Source organism: Coturnix japonica, chromosome 34 (genome assembly GCF_054131305.1).
Source record: "Coturnix japonica strain WE chromosome 34, WE-NBRP24, whole genome shotgun sequence".
In the NCBI taxonomy this organism is placed as follows: Eukaryota; Metazoa; Chordata; class Aves; order Galliformes; family Phasianidae; genus Coturnix; species Coturnix japonica.
In genome coordinates, this window is record NC_140696.1 from 1,001,793 (window position 1) to 1,023,749 (window position 21,957).

Genomic DNA, 21,957 nt, shown 5'->3' on the forward strand with positions numbered 1-21,957 from the left:
TGTTCCATGGGGTCCCTATGTGTCCCAATATACCCCTATGGGTCCCAGTGTCTCCCAATGGGTCACTATGTGTTCCTAAGTGCCGAATGTCACTTCTATGTGTCCCAATCGCCCCCTTTGGGGTTTCTATGGGGACTCTTATTGGTATCTCTGGGCCCAAATGTCTTCCTATGGGTATCTATGGGTTTCAATGAGGTCCCTATGTGCCTCTATGGGGTCTCTTATGGGTATCAGTGGAGCCCCTTTGTTTGTCTACGGGTCTCACTGTTCCCCACTGTAATCCATGGGGTCCCTCTGTGTCCCAATGTCCACACTATGGGTTGCTATGTACCTCTATGGGGTCTCTATGTAGTCTCTTATTTGTATCTATGGGCTTAAATGTCCTCCTATGGGTATCTATGGGTTTCAATGTGGTCCCTATGTGCCTCTATGGGGTCTCTTATGGGTCTCAGCAGAGTCTCTATGTGTCTCTACGGGTATCACTGTCTTCCACTGTAATCCATGTTTTCCCTATGTGTCCCAATGTCACCCTATGGGTCACTATGTGTCCCTATGTGTCCCAATGTCCCCCCTATGGGTTGCTATGTGCCTCTATGGGTTCTCTATGGGGCTCTATGGGGTGCCTATGGAGCTCTATGGGGTTCTATGGGGCGTTCTGAGGTTTCTATGGGGTGTCTATGGAACGCTATGGTGTGTCTATGTGGCAAAATGAGTTTCTATGGGTGGCTATGGGAGCTCTATGGGGCACAATGGGTTGCCTACGGGGCTCTATGGGATGTCTATGGGGCTCTATGGCGCGGCTATATGTCCTTATGTGGTGTCTATGTGGCACTATGTTGTGCTATGGGGTGCTGTGAGGCACTATGGGGTGCTATGAGGCTCTATGGAGCAGTATAGGGTGTCTATGGGTCCCTATGGGGTGCAATGGGGTGCTGTGGGGCACAATGGAGTGTCTATGAGGCTCCATGGGCTGCTATGTTGCACTATGGAGTAGCTATGGGGTGCTATGGGGTCTCTTTGGGCCCCTATGAGTCACTATGGGGTGTCTATGGGGCTCTATGGGGTATCTTTGTGTTCCTATGGGGCGCTATGGGTGACTATGGGGTCGGTATACGTTTCTTTGAGGCACTATGTGTCTCAATGGGGTCTCTATGGGTCTCAATTTATCCTTATGGCTCCCAATGACTGTCTATGGGTCTCTATGTGTCCCTATGGGTCCCAGTGTCTCTCTATGTGTCCCTATGGGTCCCAGTGTCTCTCTATGAGTCCCAATGTCTTCCTCTGGATCTCTATGGGTCCCTATGGGTCCCAGTGTCTCTCTATGTCCCCCTGTCTAGGTGGTAACTATACAGATGGTAACAAAGATGGTAACAAATGAACAGAGGTTCTAAGCGAGAGAGAAACTCACCAGTGGTGATGCCTTCGCTGAGGAAGCTGGGGCGGTCTTCACTGCAGAGCGATGTCCAAGAGATGCTGCCTCACAGAATCACAGAATTCTCAAGGTTGGAAAAGGGCTGCCAGCTTTTGTAGGAGAATAGCATGGGAGACAGTTGTGAAGGCTTTGCTGAAGTCCAAGTAGAGCACATCAACAGCCTTTCTTTCCTTCATCCATCAGATGGGTCACAGGATCGTAGAAGGAGATCAGATTGGTCAAGCAGGAGCTGCCCTTCACGAACCCATGCTGGCTAGGTCTGATCTCCTGCTCATCCCACACCTGCCGCATCTGTCATCTCCCTCAAGACAATTCGTTCCATTCCCTTCCCTGGCACCGAGGTCAGGCTAACAGGCCTGGAGTTGCCCGGATCCTCCTGACAACCTTGCTTGGAAATGGGAGTCACGTTGGCAAGCCTCCAGTCTTCTGGGACCTCACCCGGTAACAGGGAGCTCGGAAAGATAATGGAAAGCGGCTCGAGTGAGGGTCAGCCCTTAAATGAAGTCTCAGAGGAGGTGGAGTCGAGCTCCAGCCCTCCCGGGAGCACAGCTCCATTACTCTCACCTGTGCTCTCGCAGCTGACCCCACACTTGCCTCAGCTGATTAATCAGAGGTTCAGGCTGTGATTACCAATCTCCCATACAGCCCCTATGGGTCCCAATGTTTCCCTATGGGTCTCTAGCTGTCCCTATAGGTCTCTATGGGGTTATTATGCCTCTAAATGGGTCCCTATGTGTCTCTATGTCTCTCTATGGGGTCCCTATGTGTCCCAATGTCCCCCTATGGATCTCTATGTATCCATATGGGTTCCAGTGACTCCTTTTGGGTCACTAATGAGTCACTATGTGTCCCAACGTCTCCCCTATGGGTTGCTATGTGCCTCTGTGGGGTCTCTTATGGGTATCTCTGGACCCAAATGTATTCCTATGGGTATCTATGGGTTTCAATGTGGTCCCTATGTGCCTCTATGGGGTCTCTTATGGGTCTCAGCAGAGTCTCTATGTGTCTCTACGGGTATCACTGTCTTCCACTGTAATCCATGTTTTCCCTATGTGTCCCAATGTCACCCTATGGGTCACTATGTGTCCCTATGTGTCCCAATGTCCCCCCTATGGGTTGCTATGTGCCTCTATGGGTTCTCTATGGGGCTCTATGGGGTGCCTATGGAGCTCTATGGGGTTCTATGGGGCGTTCTGAGGTTTCTATGGGGTGTCTATGGAACGCTATGGTGTGTCTATGTGGCAAAATGAGTTTCTATGGGTGGCTATGGGAGCTCTATGGGGCACAATGGGTTGCCTACGGGGCTCTATGGGATGTCTATGGGGCTCTATGGCGCGGCTATATGTCCTTATGTGGTGTCTATGTGGCACTATGTTGTGCTATGGGGTGCTGTGAGGCACTATGGGGTGCTATGAGGCTCTATGGAGCAGTATAGGGTGTCTATGGGTCCCTATGGGGTGCAATGGGGTGCTGTGGGGCACAATGGAGTGTCTATGAGGCTCCATGGGCTGCTATGTTGCACTATGGAGTAGCTATGGGGTGCTATGGGGTCTCTTTGGGCCCCTATGAGTCACTATGGGGTGTCTATGGGGCTCTATGGGGTATCTTTGTGTTCCTATGGGGCGCTATGGGTGACTATGGGGTCGCTATGGGTTTCTTTGAGGCACTATGTGTCTCAATGGGGTCTCTATGGGTCTCAATTTATCCTTATGGCTCCCAATGACTGTCTATGGGTCTCTATGTGTCCCTATGGATCCCAGTGTCTCTCTATGTGTCCCTATGGGTCCCAGTGTCTCTCTATGAGTCCCAATGTCTTCCTCTGGATCTCTATGGGTCCCTATGGGTCCCAGTGTCTCTCTATGTCCCCCTGTCTAGGTGGTAACTATACAGATGGTAACAAAGATGGTAACAAATGAACAGAGGTTCTAAGCGAGAGAGAAACTCACCAGTGGTGATGCCTTCGCTGAGGAAGCTGGGGCGGTCTTCACTGCAGAGCGATGTCCAAGAGATGCTGCCTCACAGAATCACAGAATTCTCAAGGTTGGAAAAGGGCTGCCAGCTTTTGTAGGAGAATAGCATGGGAGACAGTTGTGAAGGCTTTGCTGAAGTCCAAGTAGAGCACATCAACAGCCTTTCTTTCCTTCATCCATCAGATGGGTCACAGGATCGTAGAAGGAGATCAGATTGGTCAAGCAGGAGCTGCCCTTCACGAACCCATGCTGGCTAGGTCTGATCTCCTGCTCATCCCACACCTGCCGCATCTGTCATCTCCCTCAAGACAATTCGTTCCATTCCCTTCCCTGGCACCGAGGTCAGGCTAACAGGCCTGGAGTTGCCCGGATCCTCCTGACAACCTTGCTTGGAAATGGGAGTCACGTTGGCAAGCCTCCAGTCTTCTGGGACCTCACCCGGTAACAGGGAGCTCGGAAAGATAATGGAAAGCGGCTCGAGTGAGGGTCAGCCCTTAAATGAGGTCTCAGAGGAGGTGGAGTCGAGCTCCAGCCCTCCCGGGAGCACAGCTCCATTACTCTCACCTGTGCTCTCGCAGCTGACCCCACACTTGCCTCAGCTGATTAATCAGAGGTTCAGGCTGTGATTACCAATCTCCCATACAGCCCCTATGGGTCCCAATGTTTCCCTATGGGTCTCTAGCTGTCCCTATAGGTCTCTATGGGGTTATTATGCCTCTAAATGGGTCCCTATGTGTCTCTATGTCTCTCTATGGGGTCCCTATGTGTCCCAATGTCCCCCTATGGATCTCTATGTATCCATATGGGTTCCAGTGACTCCTTTTGGGTCACTAATGAGTCACTATGTGTCCCAACGTCTCCCCTATGGGTTGCTATGTGCCTCTGTGGGGTCTCTTATGGGTATCTCTGGACCCAAATGTATTCCTATGGGTATCTATGGGTTTCAATGTGGTCCCTATGTGCCTCTATGGGGTCTCTTATGGGTCTCAGCAGAGTCTCTATGTGTCTCTACGGGTATCACTGTCTTCCACTGTAATCCATGTTTTCCCTATGTGTCCCAATGTCACCCTATGGGTCACTATGTGTCCCTATGTGTCCCAATGTCCCCCCTATGGGTTGCTATGTGCCTCTATGGGTTCTCTATGGGGCTCTATGGGGTGCCTATGGAGCTCTATGGGGTTCTATGGGGCGTTCTGAGGTTTCTATGGGGTGTCTATGGAACGCTATGGTGTGTCTATGTGGCAAAATGAGTTTCTATGGGTGGCTATGGGAGCTCTATGGGGCACAATGGGTTGCCTACGGGGCTCTATGGGATGTCTATGGGGCTCTATGGCGCGGCTATATGTCCTTATGTGGTGTCTATGTGGCACTATGTTGTGCTATGGGGTGCTGTGAGGCACTATGGGGTGCTATGAGGCTCTATGGAGCAGTATAGGGTGTCTATGGGTCCCTATGGGGTGCAATGGGGTGCTGTGGGGCACAATGGAGTGTCTATGAGGCTCCATGGGCTGCTATGTTGCACTATGGAGTAGCTATGGGGTGCTATGGGGTCTCTTTGGGCCCCTATGAGTCACTATGGGGTGTCTATGGGGCTCTATGGGGTATCTTTGTGTTCCTATGGGGCGCTATGGGTGACTATGGGGTCGCTATGGGTTTCTTTGAGGCACTATGGATCTCAATGGGGTCTCTATGGGTCTCAATTTATCCTTATGGCTCCCAATGACTGTCTATGGGTCTCTATGTGTCCCTATGGGTCCCAGTGTCTCTCTATGTGTCCCTATGGGTCCCAGTGTCTCTCTATGAGTCCCAATGTCTTCCTCTGGATCTCTATGGGTCCCTATGGGTCCCAGTGTCTCTCTATGTCCCCCTGTCTAGGTGGTAACTATACAGATGGTAACAAAGATGGTAACAAATGTACAGAGGTTCTAAGCGAGAGAGAAACTCACCAGTGGTGATGCCTTCGCTGAGGAAGCTGGGGCGGTCTTCACTGCAGAGCGATGTCCAAGAGATGCTGCCTCACAGAATCACAGAATTCTCAAGGTTGGAAAAGGGCTGCCAGCTTTTGTAGGAGAATAGCATGGGAGACAGTTGTGAAGGCTTTGCTGAAGTCCAAGTAGAGCACATCAACAGCCTTTCTTTCCTTCATCCATCAGATGGGTCACAGGATCGTAGAAGGAGATCAGATTGGTCAAGCAGGAGCTGCCCTTCACGAACCCATGCTGGCTAGGTCTGATCTCCTGCTCATCCCACACCTGCCGCATCTGTCATCTCCCTCAAGACAATTCGTTCCATTCCCTTCCCTGGCACCGAGGTCAGGCTAACAGGCCTGGAGTTGCCCGGATCCTCCTGACAACCTTGCTTGGAAATGGGAGTCACGTTGGCAAGCCTCCAGTCTTCTGGGACCTCACCCGGTAACAGGGAGCTCGGAAAGATAATGGAAAGCGGCTCGAGTGAGGGTCAGCCCTTAAATGAGGTCTCAGAGGAGGTGGAGTCGAGCTCCAGCCCTCCCGGGAGCACAGCTCCATTACTCTCACCTGTGCTCCTGCAGCTGACCCCACACTTGCCTCAGCTGATTAATCAGAGGTTCAGGCTGTGATTACCAATCTCCCATACAGCCCCTATGGGTCCCAATGTTTCCCTATGGGTCTCTAGCTGTCCCTATAGGTCTCTATGGGGTTATTATGCCTCTAAATGGGTCCCTATGTGTCTCTATGTCTCTCTATGGGGTCCCTATGTGTCCCAATGTCCCCCTATGGATCTCTATGTATCCATATGGGTTCAGTGACTCCTTTTGGGTCACTAATGAGTCACTATGTGTCCCAACGTCTCCCCTATGGGTTGCTATGTGCCTCTGTGGGGTCTCTTATGGGTATCTCTGGACCCAAATGTATTCCTATGGGTACCTATGGGTTTCAATGTGGTCCCTATGTGCCTCTATGGGGTCTCTATGGGTCTCAGCAGTGTCCCTATGTGTCTCTAAGGGTCTCACTGTCCCCCACTGTAATCCATGGGATCCCTATGTGTCCCAATGTCCCCCTATGGGTCATTATGTGTCCCTATGTGTCCCAATGTCCTTCCTAAGTGTTGCTATGTGACACTAAAGGGTCTCTATGGGGTCTCTATGAGGTCTCAGGGATATCTCTGGGCCCAAATGTCTTCCTATGGGTATCTATGGGTTTCAATGCAGTCCCTATGTGCCTCTATGGGGTGTCTATGGGTCTCAGCAGTGTCCCTATGTGTCTCACTGTCCCCCACTGTAATCCATGGGATCCCTATGTGTCCCAATGTCCCCCTATGGGTCCCAGTGTCTCCCTATGGGTCACTATGTGTCCCTATGTGTCCCAATATCCCCCCTATGGGTAGCTATGTGCCTCTATGGGGTCTCTTATTTGTATCTATGGGCTTAAATGTCCTCCTATGGGTATCTATGGGTTTCAATGTGGTCCCTATGTGCCTCTATGGGGTCTCTTATGGGTCTCAGCAGAGTCTCTATGTGTCTCTACGGGTATCACTGTCCCCCACTGTAATCCATGGTGTCCCTATGTGTCCCAATGTCACCCTATGGGTCCCAGTGTCTCCCTATGGGTCACTATGTGTCCCTATGTGTCCCAATGTCCCCCCTATCGGTTGCTATGTGCCTCTATGGGTTCTCTATGGGGCTCTATGGAGTGCCTATGGAGCTCTATGGGGTTCTATGGGGCGTTCTGAGGTTTCTATGGGGTGTCTATGGAACGCTATGGTGTGTCTATGTGGCAAAATGAGTTTCTATGGGTGGCTATGGGAGCTCTATGGGGCACAATGGGTTGCCTACGGGGCTCTATGGGATGTCTATGGGGCTCTATGGTGCGGCTATATGTCCTTATGTGGTGTCTATGTGGCACTATGTTGTGCTATGGGGTGCTGTGAGGCACTATGGGGTGCTATGGGGCTCTATGGAGCAGGATAGGGTGTCTATGGGTCCCTATGTGGTGCAATGGGGCGCTGTGGGGCACAAGGGAGTGTCTATGAGGCTCCATGGGCTGCTATGGGGCACTGTGGAGTAGCTATGGAATGATTTGGGGTCTCTTTGTGCCCCTATGGGGCGCTATGTGTCACTATGTGGTGTCTATGGGGCTCTATGGGGTGGCTATGCGGTGCTGTAGGGTGGCTATGGGTTGCTTTGGGGTATCCTTGGGTTCCTATGGGGCGCTATGGGTGACTATGGGGTGCTATGGTTTGCTATGGGGCTCTATGCGGAAGAATGGGGTCTCTATGGGGCGCTATGAGGTCCCTATGGGGCTCTATGGGGAGTCTATGGGGTGTCTTTGGGGATCTATGGGTTGTCTGTGGGGCTCTATGGGGTCTGCATGGGGTCTGTATGGGGTTCAGTGGGTCTCTATGGGGCTCTATGGGGTGTCTACAGGCACTATGGGGCGATATGGGGTGTCTATGTGGTTCAATTGGGCTCTATGGTGTGGCTGTAGGGCCTTATGTGGTGTCTATGGAGCACTGTGGGCTGCTATGGGGTGCTGTGGGGAACTATGGGGTGTCTATGGGGCTCTATGGAGCAGTATGCTGTGTCTATGGGTCCCTATGGGGTGCAATGGGGTGCTGTGGGGCACAATGGAGTGTCTATGAGGCTCCATGGGCTGCTATGGGGCTCTATGGAGTAGTTATGGGATGATTTGGGGTCTCTTTGGGCCCCTATGGGTCACTATGGGGTGTCTATGGGGCTCCATGGGGTATCTTTGTGTTCCTATGGGGCGCTATGGGTGACTATGGGGTCGCTATGGGTTTCTTTGAGGAAGTGCCAACTCCTGCCCAACGTGTGATATCTCCTGCACCACAAGTTCCAAGTCTTGCCCCACAAGTTCCACCTACCATCCCACAAGTGCCACCTCCTGCCCCACAAGTGCCACCTCCCGACCCACAAGTGCCACCTCCTGCCGTGCAAGTGCCAGCTCCTGCCCCAAAAGTGCCAGCTCCTGCTCCACATCTGCCACCTCTCGCCCCACAAGTTCCAGCTCCCGCCCCATAAGTGCCACCTCCCTCTCCACAAATTCTACCTCCCGCCCACAAGTGCCACATCGCTCCCCACAAGTGCCACCTCCTGCCCCACTAGTGCCACCTCCCGCCCCACAAGTGCCAACTCCAGCCCCACTAGTGCAACCTCCCACCCCACAAGTACCAAATCCTGCCCCACAACTTCCACCTCCTGCCCCAGAAGTGCCATCTCCTGCCCCACATGTGTCACCTCCTGCCCCACATCATCCACCTCCAAACCCATAAGTGCCACCTCCTGCACAACAAGTGCCATTTCCTGCCCCACAAGTGCCAGCACATGCTTCACAAGCGCCAGCTCCAGCCTAACATCATCCACCTCCTGCCCCACAAGTGCCACATCCCGCCCCACAAGTGTCAACTCATGCTCCACAAATGCCACCTCCTGCCCCACAAGTTCCACCTCTTGCCCCACAAGTGCCAAATACTTCCCCACAACTTCCACCTTCTGCCCCACTAGTGCCAACTCCAATTCCACAAGTGCCACCTCCAGCCCTACAACTGCCACTTCCAGCCCCACAAGTGCCACCTCCCGCCCAACAACTTCAACATCCCACCACACAAGTGCCAACTCCTGCCCGTGTGCCACATCCTGACCCACAAGTGCCAACTCCTGCCGCACAACTGACAATTCCTGCCCCAAAAGTGACAGCTCATGCTTCACAATTGCCAGCTCCTGCCCCACATCATCCACCTTCTGCCCCACAAGTGCCACCTCTCGCCCCACAAGTGCCACATTCCTCCCCACAAGTGCCACCTCCTGCCAAACTAGTGCAACCTCCTGCCCCACAAGTGCCATATCTCGCCAGACAATTTACAGCTCCTGCCCCACAAGTGCTACATCCTGCACCACAACTTCAACCTCCTGCCCCACAAGTGCCACGTTCTGCCCCACAAGTGTAGGCTCCTGGCCCACAACTGCCAATTCCTGCCCCACAAGTGCCAGCTTCTGCCAGACAAGAGCCACTTCCTGCCCCACAAGTACCTCTTCCCTCCCAACAAGTTCCAATTTCCGCCCCACAAGTGCCACCTCCAGCCCCACAAGTGCCAGCTCCTGCCCCACAAGTGCCACCTCCTGCCCCACAAGTGCCACGTTCTGCCCCACAAATGTAGGCTCCTGCCCCACAACTGCAAATTCCTGCCCCACATGTGCCAGCTCATGCTTCACAAGTGCCAGCTCCTGCACCACATCATCCACTTCCTGCCCACAAGTGACAGTTCATGCCCCACAAGTGCCATTTCATGCCCCACAAGTGCCAGCTCCTGCCCCACAAGTGCCAGCTCCTTCACCACAGGTACCCCATCCCACCCCACAAGTTTCAATTCCTGCCATACAAGTGCCACCTCCTGCCCCACAAGTGTCACCTCCTGCCCCACAAGTGTCACCTCCTGCCCAACAAGTTCCACCTCTTTACCTACAAGTGCCACCTCCTGCCCCATAAGTTTCACCTCTCGCCCAACAAATGCCACCACCTCCCCCAAAAGCGCCACCTCCTGCCCCACAGGTGCCATTTCCTGCCCCACAAGTGCCACCTCCTGCCCCACAAGTGCCACCTCCCGCCCCACAAGTGCCACCTGTCACCCTGCAAGTCCAGCTCCTGCCCCACAAGTGCCAGCTCATGCTTCACAAGTGCCAGCTCCTGCCCCACAAGTGCCAGCTCATGCTTCACAAGTGCCTGCTCCTGCCCCACATCATCAACTACCTGCCCCGCAAGTGCCAACTCCAACCCCACAAAGACAGCCTCCTGCCCCACATCATCCACATCCCGCCTCACAAGTGCCACCTCCTGCCAAACTAGTGCAACCTCCTGCCCCACATGTGCCATATCTTGCCAGACAATTTACAGCTCCTGCCCCACAAGTGCTACATCCTGCACCACAACTTCAACCTCCTGCCCCACAAGTGCCACGTTCTGCCCCACAAGTGTAGGCTCCTGCCCCACAACTGCAAATTCCTGCCCAACATGTGCCAGCTCATGCTTCACAAGTGCCAGCTCCTGCACCACATCATCCACTTCCTGCCCACAAGTGCCAATTCCTGCCCCACAAGTGCCAGTTCATGCCCCACAAGTGCCAGCTCCTGCCCCACAAGTGCCAGCTCCTTCACCACAGGTACCCCATCCCACCCCACAAGTTTCAATTCCTGCCATACAAGTGAGACCTCCTTCCCCACAAGTGCCACCTCCTTTCTCCACAAGTGCCACCTCCAGCCCCACAAGTGCCACCTCTCGCCAAACAACTGACACCTCCTGCCCCACAAGTGCCACCTCCTGCCCTACAAGTGCCACCTCACCAAACAACTGACACCTCCTGCCCCACAAGTGTCACCTCCTGCCCAACAAGTTCCACCTCCTGCCCCACAAGTGCCACCTCCCGCCAAACAACTGACACCTCCTGCCCCACAAGTGTCACCTCCTGCCCAACTAGTTCCACCTCTTGACCTACAAGTGCCACCTCCTGCCCCATAAGTTTCACCTCTCGCCCAACATATGCCACCACCTCCCCCAAAAGCGCCACCTCCTGCCACACAGGTGCCATTTCCTGCCCCACAACATCCACCTCCCACGCACAAGTGCAACCTACCGCCTCACAACTTCCACCTCCTGCCCCACAAGTGCCAACACCTGCCCAACAAGTGCCAGCTCCTGCCCCACAAGCGCCACATCCTGCCCCACAAGCGCCACATCCTGCCCCACAAGTGCCACCTCCTGCCACACAGGTACCCCATCCCACCCCACAAGTTTCAATTCCTGCCATACAAGTGCCACCTCCTGCCCCACAAGTGCCACCTCCTGCCCCACATCATCAACTTCCTGCCCCACAAGTGCCAATTCCTGCCCCACAATTGCCACCTCCTGCCCAACAGGTGCCACCTCCTGCCCCACAAGTGCAAACACCTGCCCCACAAGTGCCAGCACCTGCCCCACAAGTGCCACCTCTTGCCCAACAGGTGCCACCTCCTGCCCCACAAATGCCAAATCCAGCCCTGCAACTTCCACCTCCTGCCCCACAAGTGCCAGTTCCTGCCCCACAAGTGCCACATTTGTCCACACCACTGCCACCTCCCCCCCAAATAATCCACCTCCTGCCCCACAAGTGTCACTGACCGCCCAACTTCCTCCTCCTGACACACAAGTGCAACCTCCTGCCCCACAAGTGCCACCTCCTGCCCTACAAGTGCCAGCTCCTGCCCAACAAGAGCCACTTCCTGCCCCACAAGTACCTCTTCCCTCCCAACAAGTTCCAATTTCCGCCCCACAAGTGCCACCTCCTGCCACACAAGTGCAACCTCCTGCCCCACAAGTGCCACATTTCACCCCACAAATGCCACCTCCCGCTCCACAACTTCCACCTCCTGCCCCACAAGTGCCACCTCCCACCCCACAAGTGCCACCTCCTGCCCAACATTTACCACCTCCCACCCCAGAAGTGCCAACTCCCGCCCTACAACTTCCATGTCCTGGCCCACAAGTGCCACTTCCTGCCTCAAAAGAGCCACCTCGTGCCCCACAACTTCCACGTAACGCCCCATAAGTTCCACCTCCCGCCCAACAAGTGCCACCTCCTTCCCCACAAGTGCCAGCTGCTGCTCCACATCATCCAACTCCCGCCCCACAAGTGCCATGTCCAGCCCCACAACTTCCGCCTCCTGCCCCATAAGTTCCATATCCCGCCCCACAAGTGCCACTACCTGCCCCACTAGTGCCATCTCCATTTCCACAAGTGCCACCTCCCGCCCCACAAGTGCCACCTCCTGCCCCACAAGTTCCAACTCTCATCTAACAAGTGCCACCTCCCGCCCAACATTTACCACCTCCCGCTCCACAAGTGTCACCTCCTGCCCAACAAGTGCCATTTCTTACCCCACATGTTCCAACTCCTGCCCCACAGGTGCCATTTCCTGCCCCACAAGTACCACCTCCTGTCCCACATTTACCAACTCCTGCCCCACAAGTGCCATTTCCTGCCCCACATCTGTTGCATACCACCCCACAAATTCCACCTCCCGCCACACAAGTGCCACCTCCCGCTTCACAACTTCCACATCCTGCCCTACAAGTGCCACCTCCCGCCATAAAATGCCACCTCCCGTCCCTCTATCACCACCTCCTGCCCCACAAGTTACACCCCCACCCCACAGGTACCACCACCTGCCCCACAAGTACCACCTCCTGCAAACAAATGCCATTTCTTAAACCACAGGTCCAAACTCCTGCCCCACAAGTGCCACCTCCTGCAAACAAATGCCGTTTCTTAAACAACAGGTCCAAACTCCTGCCCCACAGGTGCCATTTCCTGCCCCACAAGTGCCACCTCCTGCCCCACAAGTGCCACCTCCCGCCCCACAAGTGCCACCACCTGCCCAACAAGTGCCATTTCTTACCCCACAGGTTCCAACTCCTGCCCCACAGGTGCCCTTTCCTGCCCCATAAGTGCCACCTCCTGTGCCACATGTGCCAACTCCTGCCCCACAAGTGCCATTTCCTGCCCCACATTAGCCACCTACCACCCCACAAATTCAACCTCTTGCCCCACAAGTGCCAAACCCTGACCCGCAACATCCTCCTCCTGCTCCACAATTGCCACCTCCTGCCCCACATCATCCACCTCCCACCCAACAAGTGCCAACTGCTGCCCCACATCATCCACCTCCTGCCCCACAAGTGCCAATTTCTGCCCCACAATTGCCAGTTCATGCCCCACAAGTGCCAGTTCATGCCCCACAAGTGCCACATTTTGCCACACAACTGCCACCTCCCGCTCCAAATCATCCACCTCCCGCCCCACAAGTGTCATTAACTGCCCAACTTCCTCCTCCTGCCCCAAAAGTGCCACCTCCTGCCCCACAAGTGCCACCTCCTGCCCCACAAATGCCACCTCCTGCCCCACAAGTGCCACCTCCTGTTTTACAAATGCCACCTCCCGACCCACAACTTCAACCTCCAGCCCCACAAGTGCCACAACCAGCCCCACATCTTCCACATCCTGCTCCACAACTGCCACCTCCCACCCCACTATTACCAGCTCCCACCCCACAAGTGCCACATCCTGCCCCACATCATCCACCTCCCGGCCCACAAGTGCCACCTCCTGCCATACAAGTGCCACCTCCCGCTCCACAAGTGCCACCACCAGCCCCACAAGTGCCATCTCCTGCCCCACCAGTTCCACATCCCGCACTGCAATGCCAATTCCTGCCCCACATCTTCCACCTCCTGCCCCTCAAGTGCCACATCCTGCCCCACAAGTGCCACCTCCCTCCACACAAGTGTCCCACCTCCTGCCACACAAGTGCCGCCTCCCACCCCACAAGTGCTATTTCCCGCCTTACAACTTCCACCTCCCGCCCCACAACTTCCACCTCCCGCCCCACACGTGCCACCTCCCGCCCCACACGTGCCTCCTCCTTCCCCCAACTTTTACCTCCCACCTCACAACTTCCACCTCCTGACCCACAAATGCCACCTCCTATTCCACAAGTGCCATTTCCTGCTCAAGAACTTCCACATCCTACCCCACAAGTGCCACCTCCTGCTTCACAAGTGCCACCCCCTGCCCCACAACTTCCATTTTCCTCCCCACAAGTGCCACCTTGACCTGCTGTCCATGCTCTTTTTAATACACCCCAGTATTCCATCGGCTTTTTTGGCTACAAGGGCACACTGCTGGCTCATGGTCAATCTGTCGTCCACCAGGACACCCTGGTTCCTCTCTTCAGAGCTCCTCTCCAGCAGCTCTTCCCCCAGCCTGTACTGGTGCATGCAATTACTGCTCCCTAGGTGCAAGACTCTACACTTGCTTTTGTTAAACCTCATCCGGTTTCTTACTGCCCAGCTCTCCAGCCTGTCCAGGTCTTGCTGAATGGCAGCACAGCCTTCAGGCGTGTCAGCCAGTCCTCCCAACTTCGTGTCATCACAAACTTGCTGAGGGTGGTCACTATCTCCTCATCAAGGTCGTTGATGAAGATATTGAACAAGACCGGACCCAGCACTGACCCCTGGGGGACGCCGCTAGTTACAGGTCTCCACCTGGATTCTGCACTGCCAACAACGTCTCTCTGTGCTCTGCCAGTCAGCCACTTCTCAACCCACCTCTCTGTCCACTCATCTATCCCACGCTTGCTCAGCTTGTTATAAGGATGTCCTGGGAGACAGTACCAGATGCCTTGCTGAAATCATGGTAAACTACATCCACCGCCCTATCCAAAACTATCTTGCAGGTTCTTAGTTCTTTACCACTGTTTCCTTTCCCACGCCTTACAACTACAAGCAGCTAGAACAATGTTCTCTGAAGATATCCAGGACAGAAGAGTCCCGGTAGATCAGTATCAAGCCCAGCTCACGGGAGGCCAATGCCCACTGTTTCCTGCCTGATAAACGCAGATCTCTGGCAGCATTCAATTGTCTTCCCTGTACAACCACCCAGCCCCCCTCGTCGTCATCAAAACCAGTATCATTTTAAAGTCAATGAATCTTGCCTGTAAAAGCACATTCATACAGAAATTCATTGGTTTGGGGGACTGAAATTGAGAACACATCTGTAGGCAAACACTCCCATCAACTTCCATATGTCTGAATGTGCAGCCCCTCCTCATGCAGTGACCCTCCTTCCACAATTGCAGACGGTTTCATTCCCCACAGCAACTTCACAGTGGCAGAAGGGACGGACACCTCCCTGTAACCAGAAGGAAACAACAAAGGAAAATAAAGGGACGCCCGCAACCTCTCCAGCCTGTCCCGGTCCCTCTGGTTGGCTTCCCTCCCCTACAATATATTGACTGCACTGCTCAGTTTGTATCGTCTGCAAACCTGCCATCATCTATGTCACTGACAAAGGAAGATGCTGAAGAGCAACGGTTTATATGGGTTAATACCTTGGGAGCCCCTCTCTTCAAGGAGCTAGTTCTGCAAGTCTGAGTCCCACAAAGGGTGGTCTCCATAGACGTTCAAATTCGTGCTGCACAACCCTACTTAATTTTCTGTATTCATTTCTGTATTGATCTCATGTGGATCAAAATAACACAGTCAGTATCTGCAACGAGTCTAGGCCGAGCAAAACTTTTGATGGAGGGAGCAAAGAGATCAAGACAAGATGATGTAGTGCAATGCAGTCAAAGCAGCTGGCCAAGCAAAAGCTATGTGCATGCATTTCCAAGCTGAGCACGCACCTGGAGCTGGGACTGTATCACTCATTGTCAGAAGAATTCCTGAGTACCCTCATAAAGAAAGCTATACACCAGTGTGACTGGAGTCCATTTACATCAATTAGACCTCTTTACATTTTAATAAGCACCATTTACTACTCCAAAGTTGCACTTCCCTTTGCCTTTCCATCTGAAGGGCTTTGAAAAAGTCTCTGAAATAGAAATTCTGTGATTGCTGTAATACACTTGGGTAGGTATCTGGACTTCCAACTTGAGACATCCAGCGCCTTTTACAGAAATAAAGAATACTCAAGGACTTACGCCACCAAATTCCAACTCAGTTTTACACCACTGGTTTTTGATCTGATAGGCAGGAGACAGCGAAAGGCAGCTGCTCAGCAATCCCAGGAAGACAGCTGGGCTCTAGGGAGACAAGAAGGGCAGTAAGGTGACAAACAAAGTGATTATAAGGTTTTATTTAACAGCTCTGTATGGGATGATTCAACTACTTCAAGCTCCAGCAAGCTGCTAGAGACTGATAAAGCAAGACACCTCAGCGACCTCAAAAGCTGACAGCCTTTCAAAAGATAAACTGAACATACCATCTCAAAAAGCATACAATCAATCCATAAAAATTAATCCAGCAAGCAGTCCTATGGTCAAATTGTGTGCTGCCAGTAAAGCCTTTTCATGAGCATTAAGAACATTTCTGGTTAGAGAGTTATCACAACATGGGCAGAAAATACCTAGGAGAATAGGAAAAAGAAAAAAGTAACCTACCCTTACCCTTACCCTACCCTTATCCAACTCCTCTCCCACATTTAGAATTGAAACAAGTTCAAATGCCATAAAAAATTGGGGGAATAAAACCATCTGGTATTTCCCAGGCAAACCACCAAGACCACAGAACCACAGAATAGCCCAAGTTGTAAAGGAACCACGAGGATTATCAAGTCCAACCCGATGCTCCAGGAAGGACAACCTAAACTCAAACGGCCTTTAAGCTGCAGCAGCTCAGGGCCAGGCCCACAGCCTCAGGGAGCATGTTCCATGACCGCTGGTATCAGACACAGCAAGCACAGGGAGCAGGCAGGTAGGCACAGCAAAGCAGCAAGCAAAGCCCAATTTCTCAGAGGGGGCCTGCTAACAGGAAGACCAGACACTGTCCTCCCAAAAAAACTCCACCATTTTGACAGCCAAAACAGAAACTACATTTTCGGTTCTCATGACTCTTCCCTGTGCTCCCAAATAAATAGTTTCGTGACATCCTCTATCACACTGCAACTGCTCAGAAGTAATAATCAAAATTATATCACTCATAAGAAACTCACTTTTGCATGGTGGTAACGAGAGTCCATTCCCATTGTGTCCCTCCGTGTTATGAACACTGCAATTGGACTTCTGACAGCCTCCTGAATGAATCCACCAAAAGCAAGGAAGCACCCTGCCCTTACTCTGAAGAGAGAAAGAAAGCAAGGTTCATGGAAACAGGCACACAAGGCTCGCAACCAGACACGGTGCTCCAGGCTCCTGATCATGCCAGAGATAGGACTACCACAGTGCCAGAACATGATTTACCACTAAAGGAAACATCTGGGAGCACAATCACAACTTCAGCACAAGCTGTAACGGCTCAGCATATTTAGCTTTCGTATCATACAGCTGGAGAACGAGATACTCCCAAGCATCAGTCAGCAAGCACTCGGATGAGCCAGCCCTTTGGTTTTAATGATGACTGCCACCTTTGACACCTTACCAGAAGATACTTCCATTTATTAGCCTGGACTTCGTTTCTTCCATCAGCAGCTGCTCCTAAACTGCCCTTGATTCATACAGCGATACCATCGACTTCTAGCACGAGCTGACCTGCAAGACAGAGAAAAGAAAGCAGGATGACAACAAACACAGACGTAGCATCCTTTAATTATCTTGAACAACAGCAACAACAAAAACAGGAGATAAGTGCTGCTGTGGATGCACCCCAATTTATAAAGAAATGGAAAACCAGCCAGGCCTCAGCAGCCCAACCTCCCACCCCATACGTTCCACCTTCCGCCCCACAAGTGCCACATCACACCCCAACAGTGTCTACTTCCGCCCCACAAGTGACACCTCACGCCCCACAACTTCCACATCCCACCCCACAAGTGCCACCACCTGACCCACAAGTGCCAACTCCTGCCCCACTAATGCAACTACCTGCCCCACAAGTGCCAACTCGCGCCCCACAAGTGCCAACTCCTGCCCCACAAGTTCTACCTCCTGCCTTACAAGTGCCACCCCCTGCCTCACAGCTTCCACCTCCCGCCCCACAAATGCCACCTCCTGCCCTACAAGTGCCACCTCAGGCCCCACAAGTGCCCCATCCCGCTCCACAAGTGCCACGTCCTGCCCCACAAGTGCCATCTCCCGCCCCACAAGGGCCAAATCCTGCCACGCAACATCCACCTCCTGCCCCACATCATCCACCTCCCACCCCACAAGTGCCACCTCCCGTGGCACAAGTGCCAATTCCAGCCCTAAAAGTGCCAGCTCATGCTTCAAAATTGCCAGCTCCTGCCCCACATCATCCACCTCCTGCACCACAAGTGCCACCTCCTATCCCACATGTGCCAACTCCTGCCCCACAAGTGCCATTTGCTGCACCACATTTGCCACCTCCTGCCCCACAAGTGCCACCTCTTTCCCCACAAGTGCCACCTCCCACCCCACAAGTTTAACCTCCAGACACACAAGTGCCATCTCCCGCCCCACAAGTGCCACCTCCCGCCCCACAAGTTTAACCTCCAGACACACAAGTGCCACGTCCTGCCCCACAAGTGCCATCTCCCGCCCCACAAGTGCCAAATCCTGACGCGGAACTTCCACCTCCTGCTCCACAAGTGCCATTTCCTGCCCCACATCTGTTGCATACCACCCCACAAATTCCACCTCCCGCCACACAAGTGCCACCTCCCGCTTCACAACTTCCACATCCTGCCCTACAAGTGCCACCTCCCGCCATAAAATGCCACCTCCCGTCCCTCTATCACCACCTCCTGCCCCACAAGTTACACCCCCACCCCACAGATACCACCACCTGCCCCACAAGTACAACCTCCTGCAAACAAATGCCATTTCTTAAACCACAGGTCCAAACTCCTGCCCCACAAGTGCCACCTCCTGTCTCACAAGTGCAACCTCTTGCCCCACAACTTCCACAACCTGCCCCACAAGTGCCACCTCCCGTCACTCAACTTCCAACTCCCGCCCCACAAGTGCCACCTCCCGCCCTACAACTTCCACCTCCCGCACCACAACTTCCACCTCCTGCCTCACAAGTTCCACATTCTCCCGCCCCACAACTTTCAACTCCTGGCCCACAAGTGCGACCTCCTGCCCCACCATTACCACCTCCTGCCCCACAATTTCCACCTCCTTCCCCACAAGTGCCACAACCTGCTCCACAATTTCAACGTCCTGCCTTACAAGTGCCACATTCTGCCCCACAAGTGTAGGCTCCTGCTCTACAAGTGCCACCTCCCGAACCACAACCTCAACCTCTGGCCCCACAAGTCCCACCTCCCGCCCCACAAGTGCCACATCCCGCCCCACAAGTGCCACCTTCTGTTCCACAACATCCACCTCCTGCCCCACAAGTTACAACTCCTGCCCCACAAGTTACAACTCCTGCCCCACAAGTGTTGCAGTTTGCCCCACAAGTGCCATCTCCCGCCTCACAAGTGCCACCTCCCGACCCACAAGTGCCACCTCCTGTCTCACAAGTGCAACCTCCCGCCCCACTACTTCCACAACCTGCCCCACAAGTGCCACCTCCCGTCACTCAGCTTCCAACTCCTGGCCCGCAAGTGCGACCTCCTGCCCCACAATTTCCACCTCCTGCCCCACAAGTGCCACAACCTGCTCCACAATTTCAACGTCCTGCCTTACAAGTGCCACATTCTGCCCCAAAAGTGTAGGCTCCTGCTCCACAAGTGCCACCTCCCGAACCACAACCTCAACCTCTGGCCCTACAAGTCCCACCTCCGCCCCACAAGTGCCACATCCCGCCCCACAAGTGCCACCACCCGCCCCACAATTGCCACCTTCTGTTCCACAACTTCCACCTCCTGCCCCACAAGTTACAACTCCTGCCCCACAAGTGTTGCATTTTGCCCCACAAGTGCCACCTCCCGACCCACAAGTGCCATCTCCTGCCCCACAGGTGCCACCTACTGTTCCACATCATCCACCTCCTTCCCCACATCATCCACCTCCTGTTCCACAAATGTCACCTCCTGACCCACAACTTCCACATCCTGCCCCAAAAGTGCCACCTCCTGCCCCACATAATCCACGTCCTGCTCCAAAATTGCCACCTCCTGCCCCACAAGTGCCACCTCCCACCCCACAAGTGCCACCTCCAGCCCCACCAGTTCCACCGCCCGCCCCACAAGTACCACCTCCTGACCCACAATTGCCATCACCCCCCCAACAAGTGCCACCTCCCGCCCCACAAGTACCACATCCCACCCCACAAGTGCAACCTCCTGCCCCACAAGTGCCAACTGTCGCCCCACAAGTGCCAACTCCTGCCCCACAACATCCACCTCACGCTCCAAAAGTGCCACCTCCTGCCCCACAAGTGCTACTTCCTGCCTTACAAGTGCCACTTCCCGCTGCACAAGTGACACCTCCAGCCCCACAGCTGCCACAACCCGCCCCACAACTTCCACATCCCGCCTCACAACTGCAAGCTCCTGCCCCACAATTGCCACCTCCTACCACACAAGTGCCAACTCCTGCCCCACAAGTGCCACCTCATGTCCCTCAATTTTCACCTTATGCCCCAAAAGTGCCACCTCCCGCCCAACAAGTGCAACATCTCGCCCCACTAGTGCCACGTCCCGGCCCAAAACTGCTGCCTCCTGCCCCACATCATCCACCTCCTGTTCCACAAATGTCACCTCCTGACCCACAACTTCCACCTCCTGCCCCACAAGTGCCACCTCCTGGCCCACAAGTGCCACCTCCCACCCCACAAGTGCCACGTCCTTCCCAATTGCCACGTCCTGTCCCACAAGTGCCACCTCCTGCCGTACAAGTGCCACCCTCTGCCCCACAATTGCCACTTCTTGCCCCACAATTGCCAATTCTTGCCCCACAACTTCCACCTCCCACCCCATAACTTCCACCTCCCGTCCCACAGCTTCCACATCCTGCCCCACAAGTGCCCGATCCTGCCCCACAAGTACCACCACCTGACCCACAAGTGCCAACTCCTGCCCCACAAGTGCCACCTCGCATCCCGCAAGTGCCACATCCCGCCCCACAAGTTCCACCTCCTGCCTTACAAGTGGCAATTCCTGCTTCACAAGTGCCAGCTCATGCTTCACAAATGCCAGCTCCAGCCCCACATCATCAACTTCCTGCCCCTCAAGTGCCACCTCCAACCCCACAAAGACAGCCTCCTGCCCCACATCATCCACCTCCTGCCCCACAAGTGCCAATTCCTGCCCCACAATTGCCAGCACCTGCCCCACAAGTGCCACCTCTTGCCCAACAGGTGCCACCTCCTGCCCCACAAATGCCAAATCCTGCCCTGCAACTTCCAACTCCTGCCCCACAAGTGCCAACTCCTGCCCCACATCATCCACCAACCGCCCCACAAGTGTCACCTCCTGCCCCACAACTTCCATCTCCCACTCCACAAGTGCCACCTACTGCACAATGAATACCATCTCCTGCCCCATAAGTGCCACCTCCTGCCCCACAACCGCTACCTCCTGCCTCATATCATTCACCTCCCGCCCCACAATTTCCACCTCCTGCTCAACTAGTGCCACGTGCTGCCCCACAAGTTCCATTTCCCGCCCCACAAGTGCCACCTCCCGCCCCACAAGTGCCGCCTCCAGCCACACAAGTGCTAAATCGTGCCGCACAACTTCCACCTCCCGCCCCACAACTGCCACCTCCCGCCTTAAAAGTGCCACCTCCCGACCCACAAGTGCCTCCTCCTGTCCCACAGTTGTCACCTCCCGCTCCACAAGTTACACCTCACCCCCCACAAGTTCTACCACCCACCCCACAAGTGCCACCTGCAGCCCCAGAAGTGTCAAATCCTGCCACACAACTTCCACATCCAGCCCCACAAGTGCCACCTCGCACCCCACAACTTCCACTTCCCGCCTAACAGCCTCCTCCTGCCCCACAAGTGCCTCCTCCTGCCCCACAAGTGCCTCCTCCTCCCCACAAGTGCCTCCTCCTTCCCCACAAGTGCCACTTCCTGCCCCACATCATCCACCTCCTGCCTCACAAATGCCTCCTCCTGACCCACAATTGCCACCTGCCGCCCCACAACTTCCACCTCACGCCCCACAAGTGCCACCTCC

The 21,957-nt window shown here is 54.3% G+C and overlaps 1 long non-coding RNA gene across 1 annotated transcript; it reads right to left on the bottom strand.

The window, feature by feature from the left end:
* Positions 1-14,156: 14,156 nt before the first annotated feature.
* Positions 14,157-17,549, bottom strand: LOC146755270 (uncharacterized). The gene is made up of 4 exons (XR_014938232.1): positions 17,343-17,549; positions 16,918-17,041; positions 15,908-16,009; positions 14,157-15,117 (listed from the first exon to the last, which is right to left on the bottom strand). It is a non-coding gene; the product is annotated as an uncharacterized LOC146755270 (long non-coding RNA).
* Between the last annotated feature and the right edge of the window lie 4,408 nt (positions 17,550-21,957).